General features: G+C 52.7%; 2 long non-coding RNA genes across 3 annotated transcripts; both read right to left on the bottom strand.

Annotated features, from left to right (window-relative positions):
• Positions 1–218: 218 nt before the first annotated feature.
• On the bottom strand, positions 219–5,788 carry LOC117088177. The gene is made up of 4 exons (XR_004439038.1): positions 5,752–5,788; positions 3,965–4,390; positions 2,693–2,889; positions 219–849 (listed from the first exon to the last, which is right to left on the bottom strand). It is a non-coding gene; the product is annotated as an uncharacterized LOC117088177 (long non-coding RNA).
• Positions 5,789–6,134: 346 nt separating this feature from the next.
• On the bottom strand, positions 6,135–21,265 carry LOC117088178. 2 transcript variants are annotated; one of them, XR_004439040.1, is made up of 3 exons: positions 20,741–21,265; positions 6,660–6,937; positions 6,135–6,191 (listed from the first exon to the last, which is right to left on the bottom strand). It is a non-coding gene; the product is annotated as an uncharacterized LOC117088178 (long non-coding RNA). The 2 variants fall into 2 exon arrangements; XR_004439039.1 differs by lacking the exon at positions 20,741–21,265 and adding an exon at positions 7,504–10,090.
• Between the last annotated feature and the right edge of the window lie 4,977 nt (positions 21,266–26,242).

The following is a 26,242-nucleotide window of genomic DNA, read 5'->3' as shown; positions in this document are numbered from 1 at the left end:
CAGCGTGGTGGTGCGCACCTGTAATCCCAGCAAGTCGGGAGGCTGATGCAGGAGAATCACTTGAACGTGGGAGGTGGAGGTTGCAGTGAGCTGAGATTGTGCCATTGTACTTCAGCCTGGGCAACAAAGCAAAACTCCTTCCCCCCTCCCAAAAAAAAAAAACACCCGTGTACCTGCCAGTGACCTTCCATAATGATCAATACGTGGCTAGTCCTTTCTTTTTTGAGACGAAGTTCCCCTCTTGTTGCCCAGGTTGGGGTGCAATGGCGCTGTCTTAGCTCGCTGCAACGGCCACCTCCCGGGTTTAAGCGATTCTCCTGCATAGCCAGCCTTGTGTTAGCTCCACCACATCCACCACACCCCTTGTTGAAAGGGATCTGTTCTGGGAGTGGAGGGAAGCTTTGCCTTATATTTAATGCTATCTCATATGCTTACTCAAGATCATTGAAAAAAAAAACATTTACTATGGAAAATGACAAACATGCATCTATCTAAGAAGGCAGAGTGTCATGAACCCCGTGTGCTCACCTAGGGTGCCACCTGGGGTGCCCACCTGGGGCCTATCACCAGCTTCCACCTGGGAGGCATCTTTTCTCCTCCATACCCCCATTCTACCTCCCCCAGATTGTTCCAAAGCGAATGCCAAACTAGCTGTCCTCCATCCAGGCAGCGTCCCCGCTGACGGCTGTCTCTGTGCACGTGTTGTTGGAAGATATCAACGGGACAGCCCTGGAGATATTCAGCGTTTAGGTCTCAGCTGTGTGGCCTTGCGCAGTGACTTTCCATCTCTGAGCATTCTCCCTGCAGGGCCTTCCTCATGGGGCTTCTAAGGGCTCTGTGTGAAAGCGTCTGTGAAATATGGAACACAAGAAATTCTGATTAGTGTTATTCATGTACTTATTTATTTTTCTGAGACGGAGTCTCACTCCATCACCCAGGCTGGAGTGCAGTGGCACGATCTTGGCTCACTGCAGACCCCGCCTCCCGAGTTCAAGCAATTCTCCTGCGTCAGCCTCCTGAGAAGCTGGGATTCCAGGCGCATGCCACCACGCCTGGCTAATTTAAAAAATATTTTTGGTAGAGACATGGTTTCACCATGTTGGTCAGGCTGGTCTCAAACTCCTGACCTCAAGTGATCCACCACCTGTCTTGGCCTCCCAAAGTGCTGGGATTACAGGTGTGAGCCACTGTGCCTGGCCTATTTTTGAGACAAGGTCTTACTGTTGCCCAGGCTGGAGTGAGTGGCACAATCACAGCTCACTGAAACCACCTGGGCTCGAGCCATCCTCCTGCCTCAGCCTCCTGAGTAACTGGGAGTAAATTTTTAAATTTATAATGCCAGCTAATTATTTTTTATTTTTTAGAGATGGGGTCCCTCCATGTTGCCCAGACTGGCCTCACACTCCTGGGTTCAAATGATCCTCCCGCCTTGGCCTCCCAAAGTGCTGGGATTACAGGTATGGGCCACTGTGCCTGGCCTGATCAGTATTATTTCTTGATAACTGCTTTTTGAAGTATTTTAAAAGCTGAGGAGGGGTAGCTGGTGCCAGGGTGTGGAGGACAGGCTCGTTCAGGTGCAGTCTGTGCCTCACAGAGGGGTGGGAGGGGTAAGCCCCTCATTCAGCTGGGAGGCCACGAGACCCCCCCAGTGGATGAGTGGGAGAGGGTACCTGCTGTTACCCAGGGAATATGAGATGCTAGTGGCTGCCTTGCAGGGGTTCAACTGCAACACCAGCCATTCCTCCCCGGGCGCTGTTGGCGTATCGGGGCAGACAGCATGAATCACTGTGTTCACCCCCACAGGCTGCCTGCCCCATAGATGCCCACGGTGACTCCGAGTCCAGAAGGCTGGGATTGGAGAAAGAGGCTGGATGTGGTGGCTCACGCCTATAATCCCAGCACTTTGGGATGCCGAGGCAGGCGGATCACTTGAGGTTAGGAGTTCAAAACCAGCCTGGCCAACATGGTGAAACCTTGTCTCTACTAAAAATACAAAAATTAGCCAGGAGTGGCGGCACATGCCTGTAATCCCAGCTACTCAGGAGGCTGAGGCAGAAGAGTCGCTTGAACCCAGGAGGTGGAGGTTGCAGTGAGCCAAGATCGCACCATTGCACTCCAGCCTGGGCGACAGAGCAAGACTCTGTCTCAAAAAAAAAAAAAAGAGTTGGGGTCCTGTGGTCATGAGGGTGGGGGCCACCATTGCCACACTTGCTTGCACCTGCCATCTGGGTCACCTCCACCAAAGCTTTCTGCACCCAGCTCCGTCGTCCGCCCAACCAGCCCGCTGTCCACTCCTTGACATGGGTGAAGCTATCATACGAACTCTCCCAAGTCATAACCCCTGTACCTCTGAATGTGACTTTATTTGGTGACAGGGAGGTGATCAAATTAAAATGAGGTCATTAGGGTGGGCTGTAATCCGATATGACCAGGGTCTTTATAAAAAGGGGAAATTTGGACACAGACATGCCCTGAGGGAAGACGACGTGAAGAAACACAGAGGGAAGTTGCCAGCTACCAGCTGAGGAGCGCGGCCTGGACCAGGTGCCCCCTCACTGCCCTGGGAAGGAACCAGCCTTGCCCACGCCTTGATCGCAGCCTTCTGGCCTCCAGAGTGAGAGAATGATTCTTGTAGCTTAAGTCCCTGGCTGTGGTGTTTGTTATGGCAGCCCAGAGAAATTCATGCACTTACAGGCCAGGACTGATTCCTGCCGGCTGTGGGCAGGCAGTTGCTTGGAGAGGTTCATGGATGCCGGGGAACGCCTCCTTATGGGTCCAGGCTTTGAGGAAGCGGGCAGTCTCCCGGCTCCCCCTGCGGACTCCTCTCCCCTCTCATACCCAGCGTGGGCGTGACACCATCATCTGTCCTCACACAAACCAAGACACTCGCTGGAAAAAAATACCAAACCCATTCTGGTGACAGCATGATCCGATCTGGGGGACAGGATTTCTGTCTCCCGCCCCTCCAAACCCAGCTTGGGAATTTGAATAAATTGAGGCTTGCTGGAGGGCTTGTTGTTATGGAATTGGAGCAATGAGAAGGAAAAACCATGGAGATGGCTATTTTCTTCCTCTTTTTAAAAATTTAAATTGAATAGTTCATGCAAGGAATGCACACAGATTGGGAAGTATATCCTTAGAATTCAGACATGGGCCTTAAGATTTTCACTCTCACCTCTACAGTCTCACACCGTCTGCCTTCCAGAACAAGGAATCCTTTTCAGAGCCAGTTCAAGAATAGGCCACTGAATGAAAGTGGCTTTAAATTTAAATTGTAAATAATTTAGGTTTTGGGGAAGAGAGGCTCCTACAGGTTTCTTTCTCTCTTTGTTCTGCTAAACATATAGCATAGGGTTTGGCCAACTTTTCCTGTAAAGGGCTGGATAGTGAAGATTTTTGGCTTTTGCACAAATGGTCTCTGTTGCAACCCCTGGGCTCTGCCATTGGAGAAACAGAACGGCCATAAGTAATATGTCAATGCACAGGTGTGGCTGTGTTCCAATAAAACTTTATTCACAAAAGTAGGCTGCCGTGGGATTTGGCCCAAGGGACGTGGTTTGCCGAACCCTGATACAGCTCATCTAAGCTCGGAGGAATTCAGTGTCCACCCGGATCCCGCTCTCTCAACCCTAGGGGAAAAAACAGCGTGACCCTGAGGCCCTGCTGGGTTTGAATCCTGCCTCCGAGGGTTCATTTCTGGGTGACTCTGGCATGTTATCGACTTCTCTGAGCCTGGTTGATAAAAAGGAAATTGCCACAGTCCTCCTCTTTCTGGAGCCCAGCGTGGCTGGCATGTAAATATCATTCAGGAAGGGGACCAAGGAGCCCTCCCTTAGGCTGGGGAGTCGGAGGTGTGGGAGCTGGAGAAGCTGGGAGGCAGCGGTAATTAACCAGGCGGCCCGCTGGGGGCAGGAGGAAGGGATCAGTGCAGGGAGGAGGGAGCAGGCAGGGGGAGGCACCTCACCTCTCAGCAGAGTCTGGAGTGATCAGCCACTCTTTTTCTAACGCTTGTCTCCGCTCTCTCCTCCTCTAGTCTCTGCTGTCCACATGGCAGGGACCAGAGTCATCTTCAGGAATGTGCCCCAGTCCTTAGCACGAGGTGGGTGCTCCTCGAATCTTGGTTGGATGCACAGATGGGAGATGGGAAGGCCACTTTGGACGGGGAAAGTGGGTGTCCCTGCTGTCTTAGGGTGGGGTAGGCTGGGGAAGCGGGGTAGGGGCCAGGGAGGGAAAAGCAACAGAACCACAAGATGCATGGCGTGGATAATATTTGGATCCTAATTTTAAGAAATCACGTAAAAACATCACTGGGAGCTGGGTGAGGTGGCTCACGCAGAGGCGGGAGGGTCGCTTGAGGCCGGGAGTTCAAGGCAGTAGTGAGACCCCATCTCTGCAAAAAGATTAAAAATTAGCCCAGTGTAGAGGCATGCACCTGTGGTCCCAGCTACTTGGGAGACTGAGGTAGGAGGATCACTTGAGCCTGGGAGTTTGAGGCTACAGTGAGCTATGAATGTACCACTATACTCCAGCCTGCGTGACAGAGTGAGACACTGTCTCAAAATAAAATAAAATAAAAATAAAAAATAGGCCAGGCGTGGTGGCTCATACCTGTAATCCCAGCACTTTGGGAGGCTGAGGCAGATGGATCATCTGAGGTCAGGAGTTCCAGACCAGCCTGGCCAACATGGTGAATTCCTGTCTTTACTAAAAATGCAAAAATCAGCCAGACTTGGTGGCGGGCACCTGTAATCCCAGCTACTCAGGAGGCTGAGGCAGGAGAATCACTTGAACCCTGGAGGCAGAGGTTGCAGTGAGCCGAGATCGCACCACTGCACTTCAGCCTGGGCAACAGAGCGAGACTCCATCTCAAAAAAAAGAAAAAAAGACTTTGAGGACAGATCTCGCACTGTGTTCTTACCACAAATAATGGGGACATGGGGAGTGCTCTGGAAGTGCTGGATATGTTGATTTCTCTGATCATGGTGTTGGTATCATGACTGTTTGCCTATGTCCAAACTTATCAAATTATGCATTAAATATGTGCAGTTTTTTTTTTTTTTAAGACAGAGTCTTGCTCTGTTGCCCAGGCTGGAGTGCAGTAGCATGATCTTGACTTACTGCAACCTCCACTTCCCAGGTTCAAGTGATTCTCATACCTCAACCTCCCAAGTAGCTGGGATCACAGGTGTGTGCCATCACACCCGGCTAATTTTTGTATTTTTTGAAGAGATGGGGTTTTGCCATGTTGGTCAGGCTGTTCTCGAACTCCTGATCTCAAGTGATCCACCCACCTTGGCCTCTCAAAGTGCTGGGATTACAGGCATGAGTCACTGTACTTGGCCAGATTTCAATATATTAATTATACCTCAATAAAGCTTTAAAAATAAAAAGCAGTGGCTGAGCTAAAAAAAATTTTTTTAAAGCATTCAACCAGCCCCAAGGGTGCATCTGCCCAGCTGGTAGTGTTCAACCCGACAGATCAACCTCCTTCTTTACAGCACATAATTTTATATGCCGATTGCTATCCTGAAATGAAATGCATGTAAACCTACAAAACACCTTTTCAATAACGCCCCAACTGAAATATGCAGTGGATCAGAAATGAATAAACATAAATATAAAATAATGGGTTTTCCATGTCACCCCGGGGAAGAGAACAGGGCTGTCATCTGCTTGCCATGGTGGCCCACAGTGGGCATGACAGCAAACAGTGGCACCCAGCCCTGGGCGGCGCCTGGAGCACTCCCCTACCTTATACCACTTGGCCACGGGGGATGTGGTTTTCCAAAGTGTGAAAACCTCTGTTCTGAACCAGAGTTCTTTTTTTTTTTTTTTTTTTTTTTTTTGAGACGGAGTCTCGCTCTGTCACCCGGGCTGGAGTGCAGTGGCCGGATCTCAGCTCACTTCAAACTCCGCCTCCGGGGTTTACGCCATTCTCCTGCCTCAGCCTCCCGAATAGCTGGGACTACAGGCGCCCGCTACCTCGCCCGGCTAGTTTTTTTTTTTGTATTTTTTAGTAGAGACGGGGTTTCACCGTGTTAGCCAGGATGGTCTCGATCTCCTGACCTCGTGATCCGCCCGTCTCGGCCTCCCAAAGTGCTGGGATTACAGGCTTGAGCCACCGCGCCCGGCCTGAACCAGAGTTCTGAACACAAAGCAGTCTCCCCTCCATCGGCAAAATCCTTGCGTTCCTGGTAAAGGGTGGAGTAAAATTGTGCAGTGCACATTTGTGTGTACAACGAAGTTTGGTCCTTGACAAACACGGTGATAGACAGGTTTCTCACCTCAGGGGACATACTAGGGGCAGGACCTGGCTGAAGGTCAGGGGGCAGGTACCCCAGAGACTGCAGAGAACCAGGTAGGCCAACTTCTCAGGGGCATCCTCCTGGGGAGGGGAGTGTGGGTGGGAACTAGAAGCATTGGGCAGACCCCAGCCCAGGCAGCAGAGCCATGCCAGGGGGCTACTGTATTTTTAGTAGAGACGGGGGTTTCACCATGTTGGCCAGTCTGGTTTTGAACTCCTAACCTCAAGTGATCCACCTGCCTCAGCTTCCCAAAGTGTTGGGACTACAGGTATGAGTCACCGCGCTCAGCCAATGCCTTCAGTTCTATATTGTGCAGCTTGCACCCTGTCATCTCTCTCTCCAGCAGCCTCCTACCTGGCTCACGAGGCGTGATCCTCACACGGCCTCCAGGCTTCTGGCCTTGCCCCCGGCCTCCTACCAGCAATAATCACAACCCCACCAGGGCTCATGGACAGTGCACAGCCTGTAAGTAAGGCACAGGTGTAGCCTCCTGCATGATGGCAGGCGCCTGTAATCCCAGCTACTCGAGAGGCTGAGGCAGGAGAATCGCTTGAACCTGGAAGGCTGAGGCCACAGGGAGCCGAGATCATGCCACTGCACTCCAGCCTGGGTGACGGAGTGAGACTCCATCCCTAAAAAAGAAAAGAACTGAGGGCATTAGAATGGCCTTGAGCAGTCATAGGTCTTTCCTGGCCCAGCACAGCCCCACGGTGGGTCTCAGCCAAAAAATGACCTGGATCTGGGTTTCCCAGGACGTCCCCTGGCCCCTGCCTCATTTGTCTTCGCTCTGCTGGGGCTGCTCTGCTCATCACCTCTGGTTAGATTTTTTTTTTTTTTTTTTTTTTTGAGACGGAGTCTCCCTCTGTCGCCCAGGTTGGAGTGCAGTGGCTGGATCTCAGCTCACTGCAAGCTCCGCCTCCCGGGTTTACGCCATTCTCCTGCCTCAGCCTCCCAAGTAGCTGGGACTACAGGCGCCCGCCACCTCGCCCAGCTCGTTTTTTTGTATTTTTTAGTAGAGACGGGGTTTCACTGTTAGCCAGGATGGTCTCGATCTCCTGACCTCGTGATCCGCCCGTCTCGGCCTCCCAAAGTGCTGGGATTACAGGCTTGAGCCACCGCGCCCGGCCCACCTCTGGTTAGATTTTAAAAATCCTGCTCTCCCCGCACCATGAGGCCCCCAGGGCGGAACAGGCCTCACCAAGCGGCCAGCTGTCCTGTGGTTCACAAAGCAGCTTAAAACTCCAGTAATAGATGACCTCCTCCAGGCTCGAGAATGTGACTCAGAAGAAAAATGAAGACGGGTGTGAATGGCGTTCAGGTGAGGGAAAGGCGACCCCCGCACCCAGCACTGTTCCCAGCAGCCTTGCCTTTGTCGCTGGGCAGGAGTCCCCCTCATGCAATGATGGTGCTCACCTTTCCCTCCCCACCTCCCCAGCCTCCAGGTGGGGCCATGTCAGGAGCTGTGAGCACCTTGTGCCATATTATCAGCCTCCTCCCAAGGGCGCCATGGAGGCCACACCAGACCATGCTGGCAGGACACGGCCACCAGAGCCGGCATTTAATAAACAAGCTTTGGGCTGCCTCTGTGGCTGCAGCTTCTGACTGTAAGATTTCAATCTTCTTGATTGAATAAGCAAATGAATGAATTCATTCATTCGATAAATATTTGTTAAACTCCTGGTAAGTGTCAGTCTGTGAGCTCAAAGCTGAGCAAATAAAGGAGGGAAGGAGAACCAGCCTCCGTGCTTGGAGCGAACCCTCATGCCGATCACAATGAAGACGTCTGGCATTTTCCAGCAGCTGTTCCTTCTCCCTCCTCACCACTGGGAGGCCCAAGGGCTCTGTGGACACGGGGCAGTCTGCGGCCAGGGTGGCTGGCCTTCACCACCAGGCGTTCTTAGGCTCTGGAATATAGACTCACAAGGCCTTAGGGACAGCCACCACCTGGCAAATGAGCCTGGAGGATTTTTACCCAAAAAGAGCTGGCTGCTTTGCAGTTCATCCCAGCTTCCCCAGAGAGCTCAGGGCAGGGAGAGCCCTGGGCATCGCTAGGTGTACCCTGTGCCCCACGGATGGGCATGCAAAGACCCGGGATGGGGAGGGACTTGCCCAAGGTCACCCCTCCTCTTGTTCTGGGGAATTTCTCCATTCCAAAGGGAACTCTCTGGATTACAAGGGACTAAGGACCAAGGGCTGTCTGAGGGCCCCCTTCTCCAACTGACCGGAGTGGGCTTTGGGCACACATGGGTTTGGAACAGCCCATTGGGCAGCCTCTGTGAAATTCCCTAGAAATGATGAGACTTCCCTGCACCCAGCCCCCACCCCGCACGGGGAGTTCACACCAATTGTTCTTCCCCGGAGACTCCTGCCAACCAGGGAACGTGACAGTTCACAGTGAGGGGCTCGAGGCTGTGGGCAGCAGGTCCTGCTGGGGACTCTGGGCAGGATGCCACCTTGAGACATCGCCATGGCCACAGTATTCGTGCCAGACCAACAAGAGTGTCCTGGACACTGCCCAGATGCTGACCCCGTCATCAAAGCAGACACTGGACACTGCCCAGGTGCCGACCCCATCATCGAAGCAGACACTAACTCGTCCCCTCCTGCCCCTTGGACACTGCCCAGATGCTGACCCCATCATCGAAGCAGACACTACCTCGTCCCCTCCCGACCCCAACAAAAAGATGCCAAGCCCTGCGAGGTTTGCCTGTGCGCAGCACTGTGTGGAGGAGCGGCATGTTTTCTCGCCACAGAGACAGCTCTAGTGAGGATGTAAAACAGCGCAACTGCCATGGAAATCCGTCTGGCAGTTCCTCAAACAGTTTAACCAAGAGTTACCACATTTTTGTGCCCCCCGCTGCGCCGGATATCTACCCAAGGAAATGGAAAACATCTGTCCGTCTAAAAGCTTGCACGTGAATGTTCACAGAAGCCACGTTCACAACAGCCAAAAGGTGGAACCAACCCAAATGCCCATCAAATGACAAATGGTTAAACAAAACCTGATCTGTCCATGTGATGGAATATTACTCAGCCATGAAAAGGAATGGATCCTTACGCGTGCTACAGTGTGGATGAACCTTGAAAACATCATGCTGGGTAAACGAAGCCAAACCAAAGACAAAGATCGTATGATTCAATGTGTATGAAATGCCCAAATTGTAGACACAGTGCTGAGGGATGGAAGGATTGAGGATTGACAGGTAGGAGTTCAGGAGTGATGAAAATGTTCCAGAACTGACTGTGGTGATGGCTGCACAACCCCATGAATCCACTAACTGCTGTTGGCCTGTCAACTTTAAATGGATGAATTGTATGGTATGTGAATTGTATTTCAACAAAACAGTTAAAAAAAAAAAAGTTAATGGAAGGCAAAAATGTAGAACAATGGGAACTCTCTGATGCAACTAGAGAGTCTTTACTTGCAGGACTTTGTGGAACTGACAACATCTATGAAAGCTGACCACGCACCGCCCATGACCTCAGGTCTCACTCCCAGGGCTCAACAGATGTGACTGCATTTGTCCACCAAGGGACATATGCAGGAATAGTCACAGCAGCATGAATGGTGTCAGCCCTAACTGTGAGCAACCCACACAAATGAATACTCTGATTTGGTCTATTTGTACCATGGAATATCAGGGAATACTATGCAGCAATGAACATGAATGAGCTAAAACAGCATACAACAGCATGCATGACTTGCACAAATGTAGCAATGGGCGAAAGAAGCCCGACACACAGAAAGCACATGCTGTCTACTTTCACTGATGGAAATCTCAGGGATAAACCTTTTTTTTTTTTTTTTTTTGAGATGGAGTCTTGCTCTGTGGCCCAGGCTGGAGTGCAGTGGAGCAATCTCGGCTCACTGAAAGCTCCACCTCCTGGGTTCATGCCATTCTTCTGCCTCAGCCTCCCAAGTAGCTGGAACTACAGGCGCGTGCCACCATGCCCTGCTAATTTTTTGTATTTTTAGTAGAGATGAGGTTTCACCATGTTAGCTAGGATGGACTTGATCTCCTGATCTTGTGATCCACCCGCCTTGGCCTCCCAAAGTGCTGAGATTACAGGCATGAGCCACTGCGCCTGGCTTTTTTTTTTTTTTTTTAAGATGAAGTTTTATTCTGTTGCCCAGGCTGGAGTGCAGAGGCTTAATCTCAGCTCACTGCAACCTCCGCCTCCTGAGTTCAAGCAATTCTCCTGCCTCAGCCTCCCAAGTAGCTGGGATTACAGGCACACACCAAAACACCCAGCTAAATTTTGTATTTTTGGTAGCGACAGGGTTTCACCATGTTAACCAGGCTGGTCTCGAACTCCTAACCCGAAGTGATCCATCCACCACGGCCTCCCAAAGTGTTAGGATTACAGGCATGAGCTGCTGAGCCTGGCCTAATCTCAGAGATAAAGCTGATTAATGGTCAGATTACTGATTACTGTCAGGGTGTGGACAGTCTAGGAGGGGACATGAATGGGTCTTCTGGGGGCCGGTAATGCTCTATTTCTTTACCTGGGTGCTGTTACATGGCTGTGTGCACCCTGTGCAAATTCAGCTCGTGGTGCATTTATGACTCGTGCGATTTTCGCATGTATGCCATATACGTCCATTAAAACTCTACTAGTACAGGGCCGGGCACGGTGGCTCACGCCTGTCATCCCAGCACCTTGGGAGGCCCAGGCGGGCAGATCACGAGGCCAGGAGATCGAGACCATCCTGACTAACACGGTGAAACCCTGTCTCTACTAAAAATACAAAAAATTAGCCGGGCATAGTGGCGGGTGCCTGTAGTCCCAGCTACTTGGGAAGCTGCGGCAGGAGAATGGTGTGAACTCGGGAGGTGGAGCTTGCAGTGAGTTGAGATGGCGCCACTGCACTCCAGCCCCGGCGACAGAGCGAGACTCCATCTCAAAAAAAAAAAAAAAAAAGAGGCCGGGCGTGGTGGCTCAAGCCTGTAATCCCAGCACTTTGGGAGGCCGAGACGGGTGGATCACGAGGTCAGGAGATCGAGACCATCCTGGCTAACACGGTGAAACCCCGTCTCTACTAAGAAATACAAAAAAAAACTAGCCGGGCGAGATGGCGGGCGCCTGTAGTCCCAGCTACTCAGGAGGCTGAGGCAGGAGAATGGCGTAAACCCGGGAGGCGGAGCTTGCAGTGAGCCGAGATTGCGCCACTGCACTCCAGACTGGGCGACAGAGCGAGACTCCGTCTCAAAAAAAAAAAAAAAAAAAAAAAAGAAAAGTTCTGGAATTAAATACTGGTAACGGTAGCAACAACTCTGTGAATGTACTAAATGCACACGTTAAAAAGAAGTTAATGCAGTACCAGGCGAATAGCCCAGTATAAGAAGGGCCCGGACCCCTCATGGACAGGCCGCTCTTGACAACACCTTGGTGTGTATTTTTATTTGGGGTCCTCACTGTCTGCCAGGCTATAGGATAAGCCCCTTTCCTACTGCCTTAGTCCATGTTCTGTTGCTTATAACAGAATACCTGAAACTGGGAAATTTACAAAGCAAAGGAATTTCTTACAGTTATGGAGTCTGAGAAGTTCAAGGTTGGGGGGAGTCTTCTTGCCAATAGGAACCCTCTGTGGCACCCCGAGGTGGCACAGAGCATCCCCTGGTACAGGGGCTGAGCATCAAGCTCAGGTCTTTCGAATAAAGCCACAGTCTGCTTCCATGAGAACTCACTCCTCTGTTAACCCATTAACCCAGGAATGGCACAGTCCTCACTACCCAGTCACCTCTTAAAAGGCCCCACCTCTCAACACGGCCCATCGGGGATTAAGTTTCAACATGCATTTCAGAGGGGACAGACATTCAAACCACAGCACCTGCAATCTCTTGTTTCATTCTTTTTTTTTTTTTTTTGAGACAGAGTCTCGCTCTATCGCCCAGGCTGGAGTGCAGTGGCCGGATCTCAGCTCACTGCAAGCTCCGCCTCCCGGGTTTACGCCATTCTCCTGCCTCAGCGTCCCGAGTAGCTGGGACTACAGGCGCCCGCCACCTCGCCCGGCTAGTTTTTGTATTTTTTAGTAGAGGCGGGGTTTCACGGTGTTAGCCAGGATGGTCTCGATCTCCTGACCTCGTGATCCACCCGTCTCGGCCTCCCAAAGTGCTGGGATTACAGGCTTGAGCCACCGCGCCCGGCCTCTTGTTTCATTCTTGACACTGTCCTGGAGGCGCTGCCTTATTTTATGGAGGAGGAGTCAGAGGCCCAAAGAAGCCGAGCTTCCTGTCCAGTCACAGAGGGCAGAGCCAGACTTGGACAATTCTGCCAAAGGCCACACTCTAGATGGCCTGGGCTGCTGCCGCTCTTGGTCTATACAGATACCTGGCTTCCTACCACTGATGGGAGATCAGGACTAGGGTTCCTCAATCCACAACTCACCTGGGGTGGCGGCAGGGTGAGCCACTCGCTGAAAGTTAGCAAGAAGATAGGTGGATTGTATGGCCCCTGGCAGAACACCACCTCCCCACCAAAGCCTTCCCCTGACAGTGGGGAAAGGGAAGAAGGCGGGACTTGAGCCAATTCCTTAAAATAAATGCCCCTATACACACACACACACACACACACACACACACACACACACACAGGCACGCACAAAGATGAGGATGCTGATGGCCGTGGCAGTGTTTGGTTCATGGATAGCCCTCTACACCCCAGGCCTGCGGCAGACGGTTCCTGCTTCCTTCCCTTTGGTTCCCACAGCAGCCTTGGAAGCAGGTCCTAGTGTTTTCTCCATTTACAGCTGAGGATACTGAGGCCCAGGGAGGCTCAGCAGAGTGGGGATTCCAGCCAGACTTGGACTCCAGAGCCCCCATGCGACACCACCTGCCAACAGGGAACCTGGGCCCCGAGTACTCCCCTACGATGGCCAGGTTTGATCAGCATGCTGAGCCTTGGAACCCTCCCCAGGTGGCAGGTTACATAATGAGAGAGAGAAACCAAGCTGCAGGCTCAAGGTCAATGTCTAAAATCAAAAGGCTCCATAATTCCTCAGGAAGTGGTTGTAGGTGTTCAGAGGCCACCACCTGTGAGGAACAAGCTAGCAGGCTTCCGGAGAGGCCACCAGCATTCTGGCGGGAACTGGAGATGCCCTGCAGGGCTGGGCATGGCTGCATGCGGAAGCAGCGGGCAGGAGTCAAGCTGGCCCTGGCCTGGACTTGTCTCCTCCAGCAGGGAGCAGGTAGGAGCCCAGGACTAAGGCCACAGCAAGAGGCGGCCACCCGGGCAGGTGCTAGCCATGGGCCACAGGGAGCTTTTTCAGATCTGAGTTCATGCCCATGAATGAGGAATCTGTCCTAACAGAACCGGGCCTTGCCTGGCCCCGGGACGGTTCATTTAGTCATTCAACAAGAAGTTACTGGGTGTTGTGATGGTCAATTTTATGTGTCAAATTGGCTGGGCAATGGCGCCCACATGTTTGTCAGATGTTATTCTGGATGTTTCCATGAGGGTGTTTTGGAATGAGAGGAACATTTTGATCGGTGGACTTTGAGTAAAGCAGGCCGCCCTCCAGAACGTGGGCCTCATCCAGTCAGTGAAACAAAAAACACAGAACAAAAAACCTGATATTCCCCAAGCAAGAAGGAATTCTGCCAACAGACGACCTGGGACTTCAGCTGCAATATCAACGCGTCCCTGGGTTGTCAGCCTGGTGGCCACCCTGCAGACTGTGGACTTGTCAGCCTCTACAATCACTTGAGCCAATTTCTTAAAATAAATACCCCTACACACACGCGTGTGCACACACGTGTGCGTGCACAAATATGCACACACATGCATGGACACGCATGCATACACACACCCACACACACAATGCACACATGCACACATATGTATGGACACACACACGCACACACCCCCACTCATACACGCACCCATATGCACTCTTTTGGTTTTGTTTTTCTGGAGAACCCCAATACAGACACCTACTCTCTGAAACGGCTGGAACTCAGAGTGGTCACCCAGCCCCTTAGGCCTCAGTCCGCCCTGTCTGTTAAAGGCGGGTAACAGCACCAGACCTTCAAATACGTTGCAAGACCAAACAGGACAGGCCAAGCGCAGTAGCTCACGCCTGTAATCCCAGCACTTCAGGAGGCTGAGGTGGGTGAATCACTTCAGGTCAGGAGTTTGAGACCAGCCTGGTCAAAATGGTGAAATATCGTCTCTACTTAAAAAATACAAAAAGTAACCAGGCATGGTGGTGGGCACCTATAGTCCCAGCTACTCAGGAAGGTAAGGCAGGAGAATCACTTGAACCCGGGAGGCAGAGGTTGCAGAGTCGCGATCACGCCACTGCACTCCAGTCTGGGTAATAGAGCGAGACTCCATCTCAAAAAAAAAAAAAAAAAAAAGACCAAACAGGACAGAGCAGCTGCAAGGGCTTTTTTGGCCCAGGAGGCCAAGGCTGTCTGCCAGGTGCAGGCTCCTCCGGAAGCGCTGTGTGACCTAGACCACGGGACTGCACCTCTCTGGGCTTGCATTTCCTTGTCTGTGAAATGGGGTGGTGATAGTTTGGCCTCATGGGTAGCGATCCTCCAGTGGGGACCAAACAGAACCAAATGTATAGCGGGTGTAGAGCTGTGCCCACCCATAGAGGCGCCCAAGAAACTGCCTCTGGATATAAATCTGTAGTCAAGTCAGGGACTTTCTGCATCCCAGTCACCTGGGAGCTTGTCTAAAAATGCAGGTTGAGGCCGGGCGCAGTGGCTCACGCCTGTAATCCCAGCACTGTGGGTGGCCGAGGTGGGCGGATCACCTGAGGTCTGGGGTTCAATATCAACCTGACCAAAATGGAGAAACACCATCTGTACTAAAAATACAAAATTAGACAAGTGTCGTGGCACATGCCTGTAATCCCAGCTACTCGGGAGGCTGAGGCAAGAGAATCGCTTGAACCCGGGAGGTGGAGGTTGCAGTGAGACGAGATCGCACCATTGCACTCCAGCCTGGGCAACAAGAGCGAAACTCCGTCTCAAAAAAAAAAAAAAAAAAAAAAAAGATGCAGGTTACTGATCCCCTTCTGACCCACCAGGTTTCAGTCTCCGGGTAATAGAGCCTGGGATCTGCATCTCCAGCTGACCAGAAGGCACTTTTTATAGAGGGGCAGCGAGGACCCTGCATGCAGACGGTGCTGTGCTCTAAGTGCTGAGTTCTCAGCCACAAACAACGCCTGATAATGAGCTACCTCATTACTTCCCAGACTGGCACCCCCCTCCGCCACCATCTGCCATCTCACCTGTCACCTGGCACGGCCCCCATCCTCCCGTCAGCAGGAAGCAGGGCCCTGCTGCCTCGAACCTCCTTCTACCAAGTCGTGCCTGCCTCTGCTGCCACAGGGGGCAGGGGGTGCTGCACCAAGGCCGTGCCACAGACATGAACTGGGGGTGCGGATGGCGGGACAAGTAGTTGGCTCCCCTGGGCACGTTCTCAGCCATGGTTCCTTGGCTGCTGTTGAATTTATTAGGCAGGGAACTGGTTACAGAGTGCAAAGTTCCCGAGGTGCCAGCCCGAGCTCCATGCTGCCTTCCTTCCTACAGAGCTCCAGCTCTGTCCAGCGCACCAGGGTGCTGCTGAGAAATGACCTTCTCTGTGGCTGGCAGGGCCATGTGCCCAGCGCTGCCAGTGAGATCTGCAGGTCAGTTCGGGGGCTTCTGGAAAAGCCTTTACCTCAGCTGTACCATGCACTGCTCTCCCTCCGGCCTGGTACACCTGGTGACCTTGGTGGTGGAGCCACCGTCTTGCAGTCAAGAGGACAGGAATGGGTGAGGTCGCTGTTCCAGTGGAGTTGCTGCCTGGCCAGGACTGCCTGTGCCTGGATGCCACCTGTCACTGGACAAAACACTCACCCTGGCGCACTGGGCCCTGTGTCTGGTTCTGTGGCCTGCAGCCACACGCAGCCCCGGCTGGCTCAGGAATAAAGCAAGAATGAAGTGAGACGTCTCCTTCACTGCCCTGTTCCGCTCCCAGCTTCCTGGAGGCAAGCAATATGACCAGTTTCTTGGGGTCTTTCCAGAAATTCTGGACGCATAGATAACCACACGATTATACGTTGTTTTGCTTTCGTGCCCAAATGGTGGCATAGAGCATGCAGACCACGCTGTCTGCCCTCGTACCTTCTACCAGACGATGCACCGAGACATTCTCCACAGGGACAGTTACGCTGGCTGCACATCACTGCGCGGTGTCGTCACCTTAATCGGTTTAACCCGTCCCCTGCCGATGGTCGTTTCCAACCGTTGGGAGCAAACGCTTTGGCAATGATTTTTAAAGGTACTATTTGGACAGATGTTGACGAAAGCCGAAGGCGCCCTGTGAAAACCAGGCTGTGAGGCTCAGCCAGAAGGCCAGCAAGGAGGCATCCCTTTTGATTTGCTTCTCCAACCAGGCGGTGGCTTGGCCCTACCTCTGGGCTCGGCCCTCCCCCAAGTGTAGACCCGCCCCAGAATTGGCTCCACCCTCTGGACCTCCCTTAGCTCCCAGAAGACCTGGCCCCATCCCTACTTGGCCCTGCCCATGGGACAACTGGCCCCTCAAGCATGGCCCCACCTCCAGGAATCCTGGCCCCACCCACAGGCCTGGCCCTACCCCTTGAGGTCTGGCTTCTCCTCCAGGCCTGGCTCCAGCCCCAAGATCCTGGCACCTGTCCTGGTCCTAGCCCCACCCCTAGGGAGACGGGGTTCCACCCCAAGGAGATCTGGCCCCTCCCACGGTCATGGCCTCATCCCCAAGCAAGGCACCACCCCAGGAGGCCTGGCCCCACCCCTTGAAGTCTGGCTCCTGCTCCAGGCCTGGCCCCATCCCCACAAGACCTAGTTCTACCTCAGGGAAATCTGGATTCTCCCCTGAGTTATGGCTCCAACACCAGGGGACATTGGTTCTCTGCAGAAGCCTGGCTTTGCCCCCAAGCCTAGCCCCACCCCAGGTGGCCTGGCTCCACCCCCAGGAGATCTAGTTTCACCCCCGGAGATATGGCTCCTCCCCCAGTCATGGCCCCACCCCGGGAGGTCTGGCTCCTCCTCCAAAAGCCTGGCTCCGCCCCCAGGCTCTTTCTCCCTCACTGGGTGAGCCCCCACGGCCTAGTTCCTGGGCTGCTGAAACTGCCTGCCTGCTGGTCTTTTCATCCCACTCCTGCCCTCTTCTCACTCCCCATCCATGCCACTCACTCTTCTTAAAACCCTCCAGGGGCATTGCGCCCCCATGGTGAGGACCAAGCCCCAAGACGGGTTCCGGGGCTTTGCGGTACTTGCCTCCCTGGCTTTTCTGTTACTACACACGTGCTGCTTCCAACCCCGCCACCTGCTGTGCCCCGCCGTTCAGAGCGCCTCCACCCTGCAGACCCTGCTTCCAACGGCAGGCGAGGTATCCGCTCCCCCCGCCCCCGGGTCCCCCAGCCAGAACCAGCCACTCCTATGTCGCCCGGTGCCCCTCTCCTCTTTGGAGCTTGCAATTCTAAGAGCTGACGACGTCCACCACGCCTAATTTTGCTCGGCGTTTCCTGGCATTGTCCGTCTCACTTAATCCTCAAACCGCTTAGGGAGGTCAGACCATTGTTACTCTCGCCCCAGAAGAGGAGACGGGGGCTGTTTGCATCCGTGTTCCCTGGACCTAGCACATGGGAGTTTGTTGGTTGAAAGAATGTGTAAATGGGGTGGGCAAAGGAAGAAAAAGAGGCAAAGACAATTCCAGTTTCCATGGCAACGGAAAGGCTACAGGACCGTGAACAGAGGGGACCGAGGAGGGAGGTGCCTGGGGAGCAGGATCAATCGCGGAGTTTCAAGGTCCAAGGGATTGTAGGTTTCCTCTAGTCCAGATGTTCTCGCCTGGGGTCAAGTTCACCCCCAGGGAACATTTGGTAATGACTGGAGGCATTTTGGGTTGTCATTTTGCTTAGGAGGTGGATGCTACTGGCATATAATAGATTGAGACCAGGACTATTGCAGGATGCCCTGCGGTGCAGAGGTCAGCCTCCGCAACAGTTATCCAGCCCAAAACATCAACAGTGCAGAAGCTGAGAAGCCCCAATGTAGTTCAATTCCGTTCTGGGTTAAATTTTCTGTACAACATTCTCCCACCCCCACCAGAGCTTCTTTCAGTCTTTGCTTAACCACTTCAAGTGATGGCGAGCTCACCACTTCTAGAGGCAGCTGGTCCAAGGTGATGAGCTTGCACCAGTGCCAAAGCTGATGAGACCCCCAGGCGAAGTTAAGTAAAAGCCTCAACTGCCAGAAAAGCAAGTGCTTGGCTGTCACTGAGGGGCTTCAGGGGGAGCAACCGCCACCTCCACCACCCAACTTCAGGCTGTCCTTAGATTCTCCTCCATAGAGGGGTCTCCAGAAACCAGGGGCCTGGGAGGAGTTCACACGGTCCTGCTGGTTCTTGCCCTAGGATATCCCAGCCTGGAGAGGCAGAGTGGGAGTAGGGAGAGGCAAGAAGGAGGCAGGACTTGGCCACCTTAATATCTAGAAGTAAAATTAAGTTTCTGAAATATTAAAGCCTGATTCATGATTTGCATGTGGAAGTATTTAGGGGGAAATGTATGTATTCTGAAACACATCAAAAAATAAAATGGATGGGTAGGTGGAGTGATGGGTGGATGGGTGGATGAGTAGATGAATAGATGGATGGGTGAATGAATGCGTGGGTGGGTAGGTGGATGGGTGAGTGATGGGCCAGTGAATAGGTGGATGGGTGGATGGATGGATGGATGGATGAGTTGATGGGTGGGTGGGTGGAGGAATGGGTGGATGAATGGGTAGATGGAAGAATGGATGGATAACTGGATAGATGGGTGAATGGATGGATGGGTGAATGGATGAATTGATGGGTGGGTGGGTGGAGGAATGGGTGCATGGATGACTGGCTGGCTGGCTGGTTGGATGAATAGGTGGGTGGGTGGATGGATGGCTGGGTGAGTGAATGGTTGGATGGGTGGGTGAATAAATGCATAGATATGTGATCAAGCAAATATGGAATATTTTTATTGTTCTATGATTGAGCCTATGTCACAGATAAGGAAACAAGTGCCAGAAAGGTTAGGGAAATCACTCAAGGTCACCCAGCTAGTGAATCATGGGGCCAGGATTTGCACCTGGACTGGTTTTGCAGAGCCATTTCTGTACACCCCTCTGGAACTCACCTTTCCCATAGGTGGTTTTTGAGGGACATGGCTGTTCCAGGGTTTATATGGGAAAACCGTCCTGGCAGCAGCCTCACCAGAAGGGTTTGTCTTGAGGCTGCATTTGCAGGACACTCTACAACAGCTTTGATGGTACTGATGGAGATAGTGGGGTGGGAACAGGAAAAAGGTGTAAACTTAGGGAAATCAGATGCTCTTCCTGACCAAGAACTCCTTTAGATGCCAGAACAAGAGACAGGCAGGCCCTGCCCTCATGGAAGTGGCACTGTATTTTCCACCTCCTCATTATGATTTTACCAGCAGGTTCTAAAGCAAGGGTTCTCAACACTTTTCATGCCATGGATCCTTTTGCGATTCCATTAAAGTCTGTGGATCCCTGCCCAGAATAATGTTTTAAATGCATAAATAAATGCATAGACTATAATCAAAGTCAGTTTCATATAAAACTCTAGATGGAGATTTAGTGATAGGGATTTCTTTATAACACATTAAATAACCAGCTCTAACCATCCCCTCTCCTCTGTCAGAGGTGGGCCTGCGTGGGGCGGTCTGCCACTGTGGAATCCTGTAATTCTGGTTTAGTGCATTAACCCCAGGGGGTCAGATGGACCTGGGCTCAAATACCAGTTCACAAGCTGGGGAACCCTGAGTAATGGCATCACCCAGCCTGGGTTTTCTCATCTGTAAAGTGGGGGTGATCACAGCACCTGCCTGGAAGAGGAGGTAAAGACAGTGCTGCTATGAGATGTCTCTCTGGACAATAGCTGCGGGATCCCTATCGAGGTCTCTGTGAGCAGCAAAGTCACAACTGACTGATCCGCCTGAGTCCAGGGTCTGTGTGTGTGAGTTAAATGTTGGTGAAAACAAGTACATACATTTTTCTTGCTAGGTTCACAGGCCCGCAAAGTCCTCCATGAGTCCCACAGAAATCCCTGCTCCTGGGGGAATCAGACATCCACTGCCTGCACCAGCAGACTCTCTTGGGCTGTCCTTGTCCTCCAAGCAGTGGGAACTTTTAAACCTCTTGAGCTCAAGTGGCTGCAAGAATGTCCAGGCTGTTAGAGGGCGATGACACCCGCCCTCCCAACCCCCATGGGCCAGCAGGCCGATGTTTTGCTTTCTGTTCAGCCTGGAAGGGAAGCACAGCCAGCCCTGAGCCGGGGACAGGCCTGTCAGGGTCCCTCAGACCTTGAGCCAGCAGCTGGGGAGAAGCGAGGCTGTTTTTGTGCCTGCTGAGTCCCTGGGGCCAACCAGCCAGGAAGGCCACCCAGGGCCAGGCCCCTCTACTCACCAGCCAGACAGCTGTTTTCTTGAAAGTCCTGGCAGCATGGAAAAGTTCTGGCCCAGCTGGGAAGTGGAGACATGACTCAGCTGAGTGATCCCGGCTGTGGCTGGGGGCCTGGGTGTCTGTGATGTGGTCCAAAGCTGGATGTCCACCTTACCCGTGGGGGAAGGAGTGGTGCCCACTCACATTCCTGCCCCTGGGGCCCTGGCATCCAGCCCTGCCACTCCTGCCCCGGCCAGAGGGGAAAATCGAGGGCTCTCAGGTAGGGGAACAACCAGGCAAATGTCAGGGGCCAGATTCCTGGGCAGGAAGGAGATTTCGCTGACCAGAGAGGAGTAGCCCTTCCAGGGAGACGCAAGCCTTGCGCAGCCTGTGCCACCGGAGTTCAGCAGGGTTCAAAGCCCGTTTCCGGCTGAGCGGTTAGGGGCCAGTCCTGTAACCTCTGGCGTCCTTCTCCATTCGGTGGGGATCATAGGGCATTCAGTCCTAAGAGGAAGCAGGTGCAGCAGGGCCCGTGTGGGGCGGGGGAGAGAAGCGTGCCAGCGCTGATTAACGACAGGCGCCCTCTGGGCCTCGGCTTCCCCAGTTGTAAACTGGGAGAGCTGACCTCTAGAACTGACCTGACTGCTTCCTCTTCCCTGGAAACAGAGCCCAGCCCCCTCCCTGGCCAATCATGGAGCCTCCTGCTCTCCTTTAAAAGCTCATTTGGGATCAGGTGCAGTGACTCACACCCGCAATCCCAGCACTTTGGGAGGCCAACGCAGGAGGATCGCTTGAGTCCAGGAGTTCGAGACCAGCCTGGGCAAAATGGTAAAACTCCATCTCTACAAAAAATACAAAAAGTAGCCGGGCATGGTGGCACATGCCTGTGGTCCCAGCTACTTGGGAGACTGAGGTGGGAGGATCGCTTGTGCCCAGGAGGTCAAGGTTTCAGTAAGCCGAGATTGTACCACAACACTCCAGCCTAGGAGACAGTGCGAGACCCTGTCTAAAAAAAAAAAGCTCGTTTGGTTTAGTTTTGCGCATGCAATGTGGAGAAAGAACAAAAGCACCACTCCCCACGTGGCCTCCACCCCATCGGAGTCCACTCCCCCGATCCATCCCAGACAGGGCTGCTTCCCCTCACACATGTCCTCACTCATCATCACACCAAACAGATACTCACAGTGGGCACCGGACTGCTTTCCCCACCTCATGTCGTGCCATTAAGCAGCAGTGCGTGTTACGCTGTAATTCTCGTAGACACTGCTTGTCCTTGCAAACATTAATTATTTATTTATTGCAAAATAGCTGTTTTTCTCATTGTGAGAGCCATATATACTCACTGCAAAATTTTCAGAAGACTGAAAGCGTAATGAGAGGAGGGAGGGCAAGAAGCCACCATCATCTCATGACCCAGGAGTCATCACTGTGAGCCCCGTGGTGCGCGGACTGCCAGATCGTGATTTTCAGAACTCTCCACATGAATGTATTGAATGATCGATTTCCAAATTTAAGAGCGTACCTACAGATCTGCTATATATATTCTTACATCATCTGCATGGGTATGCACATGCATGTGCATACACTCATATATATTCACACTCTACATCTATGCATATGATGTTTTTATTTCATTTTATACTCTTACAATTCCGCTGAGATCAGGACAGCGAGCCTACTAAAATATGTCATCTTCAGAATTTCTGGACACACACGGCACGTTTTCAGATGTGGTGCCGTCTTTTCGGCTTGCCCCTATGTGAGGCCTCTCCTGCCGGCCCCGTCACATCCAATCTCCTCTCTTTTCCACCCGCCCCATGCTCTGGGGGCTGACCTACCCCACCCCACTGAGCCCTCTGCCTTTCAGTTGGATTTGGCCAACAGGAGACTGGGGCAGAGCAGAGAGTGGGAGGAGAGGGGGGCGTGCCTATCGCCTGTCTTCTCCTGGTTGCTGGTGGTGGGCGGGGCCTCCTTGCCTTCTGAAAGCCTCAGTTCTGTTTGGGCCCACGGGTGGCCCCAGCTACCCTCTTCCAGTCCTGCGCTGCTTCCTATCCTTCGATAACCTCCTTTCACCCCCTCCTCAACACACCTTTAAAACCCACCCCTTCACTAGGTCCTTGAACTTGCCCGTCTGTTTCTAACCTGATGCTGTCACTGCATTCTGTTTTGTGCAAGTTCATCGGTTCAGGTCACCAAGCCTCTACGGAGTGACCGTGAGTGGTTTCCGAGTTTTCACAATAATTGTGAAACCCCATTACTCTTGTTTCTTCATGCTTGCCCTGTGCCTGTCTTTGGGATAAATTCTGGGAAGTGAAATTGTGGGGTTCCGGGGTAGGCACGTTTTAACATTTCCAACCATCGCTCTCTCCTTCTTTAAAATGTCTCTTTTGATGATCTCACAATATTCCATCTAGAGAAAAAGGCATCATTTATTCTTCCATCTCCTCTTGCTGGATGTGTAAGTTGCTTCCAATATTTTCTATTGTGAATTACACTATGATGAGCATCTTTACGTGTGAAGCTTCATCTGTGCCCAGGATTGCTTCCTGGCTGTGTAGTTTTGTTGAATCGGCTCAGAGAGGACACACAGGGACCTTTAAGGCAGTGTTTGACGGTTCATTTAAAACAACCATATTTGGCCGGGCGCGGTGACTCATGCCTGTAATCCCAGCACTTTGGGAGGCCAAGGCGGGCGGATCACGAGGTCAGGAGATCAAGACCATCCTGGCTAACACGGTGAAATCCCGTCTCTACTAAAAAAATACAAAAAATTAGCCAGGTGTGGTGTCAGGCGCCTGTGGTCCCAGCTACTTAGGGGGCTGAGGCAGAAGAATGGCGTGAACCCGGGAGGCAGAGCTTGCAGTGAGCCGAGATCGTGCCACTGCGCTCTAGCCTGGGCGACAGAGAGAGACTCCATCTCAAAAAAAAAAAAAAAACAAAAACAACAACAACAACAACAAGCATACTTGCCAAAGGAGTTCAACTCTGAGTGGCAAAAACTAACAATTATAACTGCTTTATCTCTAGATGTCTGTGTGTATTAGTCCATGTGGACTGCTATAATAAAAACTCCAGGGACTGGGTGGCTTCTAAACAACAGAAATTTATTTCTCACAGTTCTGAAGGCTGGGAAGTCCAAGATCAAGGCCCTGGGAGACTCGGTGTCTGGTGAGGGCTTGCTTCCTGGTTCACAGATGATGCCTTCTCACCTTGTCCTCACATGAAGGAAGGGGGGCACAAATCCCATTCACGAGGCTCTACCCTCCAGACCTCATCACCTACCACAGGCCTTACCTCCCGACGCCATCACTTTGGGTGTTAGGATTTCAACATAGGAATTTTGAGGGGGACACACCCAGCCCATATCACTGTGCGTCCATTGGTATCAAGGCCATAGCATCTCCACTAGGAGAACAGCACACACAGTTGCACAGAAATATGTAACCTTCAAAACATAAGGAAGTGGCCAGGCACAGTGGTTCACACCTGTAATTCCAGCACATTGGGAGGCCAAGGCAGGTGGATCACCTGAGGTCAGGAGTTTGAGACCAACTGGGCCAACAGGGCGAAACCCTATCTCTCCTAAAAATACAAAAATGAGTTGGGTATGGTGATGCCTGCCTGTAGTCCCAGGTACTTGGGAGGCTGAGGCAGGAGAATCGCTTGAACCTGGGAGGTGAAGGTTGCAGTGAGCTGAGATTGTGCCACTGCACTCCAGCCTGGGTGACAGACTAAGACTCTGTCTCAAATAAATAAATAAATAAATAAATAAATAATAAAGGCCGGGCGCGGTGGCTCAAGCCTGTAATCCCAGCACTTTGGGAGGCCGAGACGGGCGGATCACGAGGTCAGGAGACCGAGACCATCCTGGCTAACATGGTAAAACCCCGTCTCTACTAAAAATACAAAAAACTAGCCGGGCGAGGTGGTGGGCGCCTATAGTCCCAGCTACCCGGGAGGCTGAGGCAGGAGAATGGCGTAAACCCGGAAGGCGGAGCTTGCAGTGAGCTGAGATCCAGCCACTGCACTCCAGCCAGGGCGACAGAGCAAGACTCTGTCTCAAATAAATAAATAAATAAATATAAATAAATAATAGAATGAGTAAATAAGCAAAAAATCTAACCTAAAGCTTCCCCCAGAACTGCTGCTCCCGCTCCCTTTCCTCCTACACACAGAAGCTAAACATGCTTGGCTGCTGTGTTCCAGCCAGGCTAACAGCGCAGGGAAAGGCCTGGGCTCATGGCCTCTGTTTGGTGCCTCTCCCTCGTGGGGCTCCTGAGCCCTCTGTTCCGGGAACAGAGCCTTTGCTGGTTACAAGGGGTCTGTCATCCGTTGCTCCTCTTGGCATGAATGAATTTCAGGACTCATTGAAAAAGTGAGTCACTGGCAGGGAATCTCTGACATGTGCTGCAGAAAACCTCGTGATCCAGCGTGCACCTTTCATTCCGCCCGATTCAGAAATCCTCCTGCTGGATCCGACGCCTCCGAAGTGCTCAGGTTCCCCTCTGGAGCCTCAGAGCATCAAATGTTCATCTGACTCCAGTGTTCCTCCAGCAAAACCTTTGCTTTCTCTCAAATACGTGGGTGTTATGTGGACTCTCCCCTCTCTGCCCTTGAGGAAATCTTGTCCCTCTGAGGAAATGCCAAGCCAGAGCCACATGCACATCTGGGCTCTGATCCCACCCCTCACTCCATGGAACCCTGCTGACAGCCCCCCCACTCCAGGGCTGGGTCACCTCCCAATGGAAACCAAAGGGCGGGTTGTCTTAGCAGTCATTCATCCATCCTTTTCAGGAGCGTTTGTATGTGTGAGCCACTGAACCCGGCGTTGGATATATCTTTTTAGGGACAAAATTCCCTTCTCTACACCCTCCAATGAAAGCAGGGATGGTCTGATCGCGTGCCTGTGTGGGGAGGCCGGTGCCTTTGCAAGGCATTCTCACACCCAGTCAGCCCCACCAGGACCCTCTGTGGTGGTGACCATCATTGACCCACTTGAGAGGACACGCAGCCTGCCCATGGCCACACAGCTCGAGCGTGGTGGAGCCTCGTGGACCGGGTGTGCGGACCCTGTGCCCCCACACTCGGTCCACCAGGATGGGCTGCCTGTCCCTGAAGCACACGGAGGTGGAGGAGGCGGGACCTTCGCAGGGGTTTCGGGCTAACAGGAGAGGTGTGCGGTGCACAGCAATGGCTGTGTAGGCAGCAGGGCGTCCCAGGGCTGCAGACACTAGGGGTCTCACGTGCAAACTGTGCTGGGTGTGGGGTGAGCGGCAGTGTCTCAGGGTCGGGCGCTCCCCACGGGATGCATCCCGGTGTCCTCACTGGGACGCAAGCTCCGGAGGGGGAGGAGGCCCCATCTGTTCTGCTCACCATGGCTCCCAACCCCAGCACCCAGCCAGGCCCCACAAGCACGTGGACTGCGAGAATGGATTCTCTGGTGTTCAGGGGAAGGAGAAGTCCAGCCTCAGTTTCCCCGCCTGCAAAAAGGGGCGGGCGGGACGCCTGATGTCCTTTGGAAACTGC

Source organism: Trachypithecus francoisi, unplaced genomic scaffold, assembly GCF_009764315.1.
Source record: "Trachypithecus francoisi isolate TF-2019V2 unplaced genomic scaffold, Tfra_2.0 Lachesis_group10, whole genome shotgun sequence".
Lineage (NCBI taxonomy): Eukaryota > Metazoa > Chordata > Mammalia > Primates > Cercopithecidae > Trachypithecus > Trachypithecus francoisi.
This window is presented reverse-complemented; position numbering and strand designations above follow the sequence as displayed.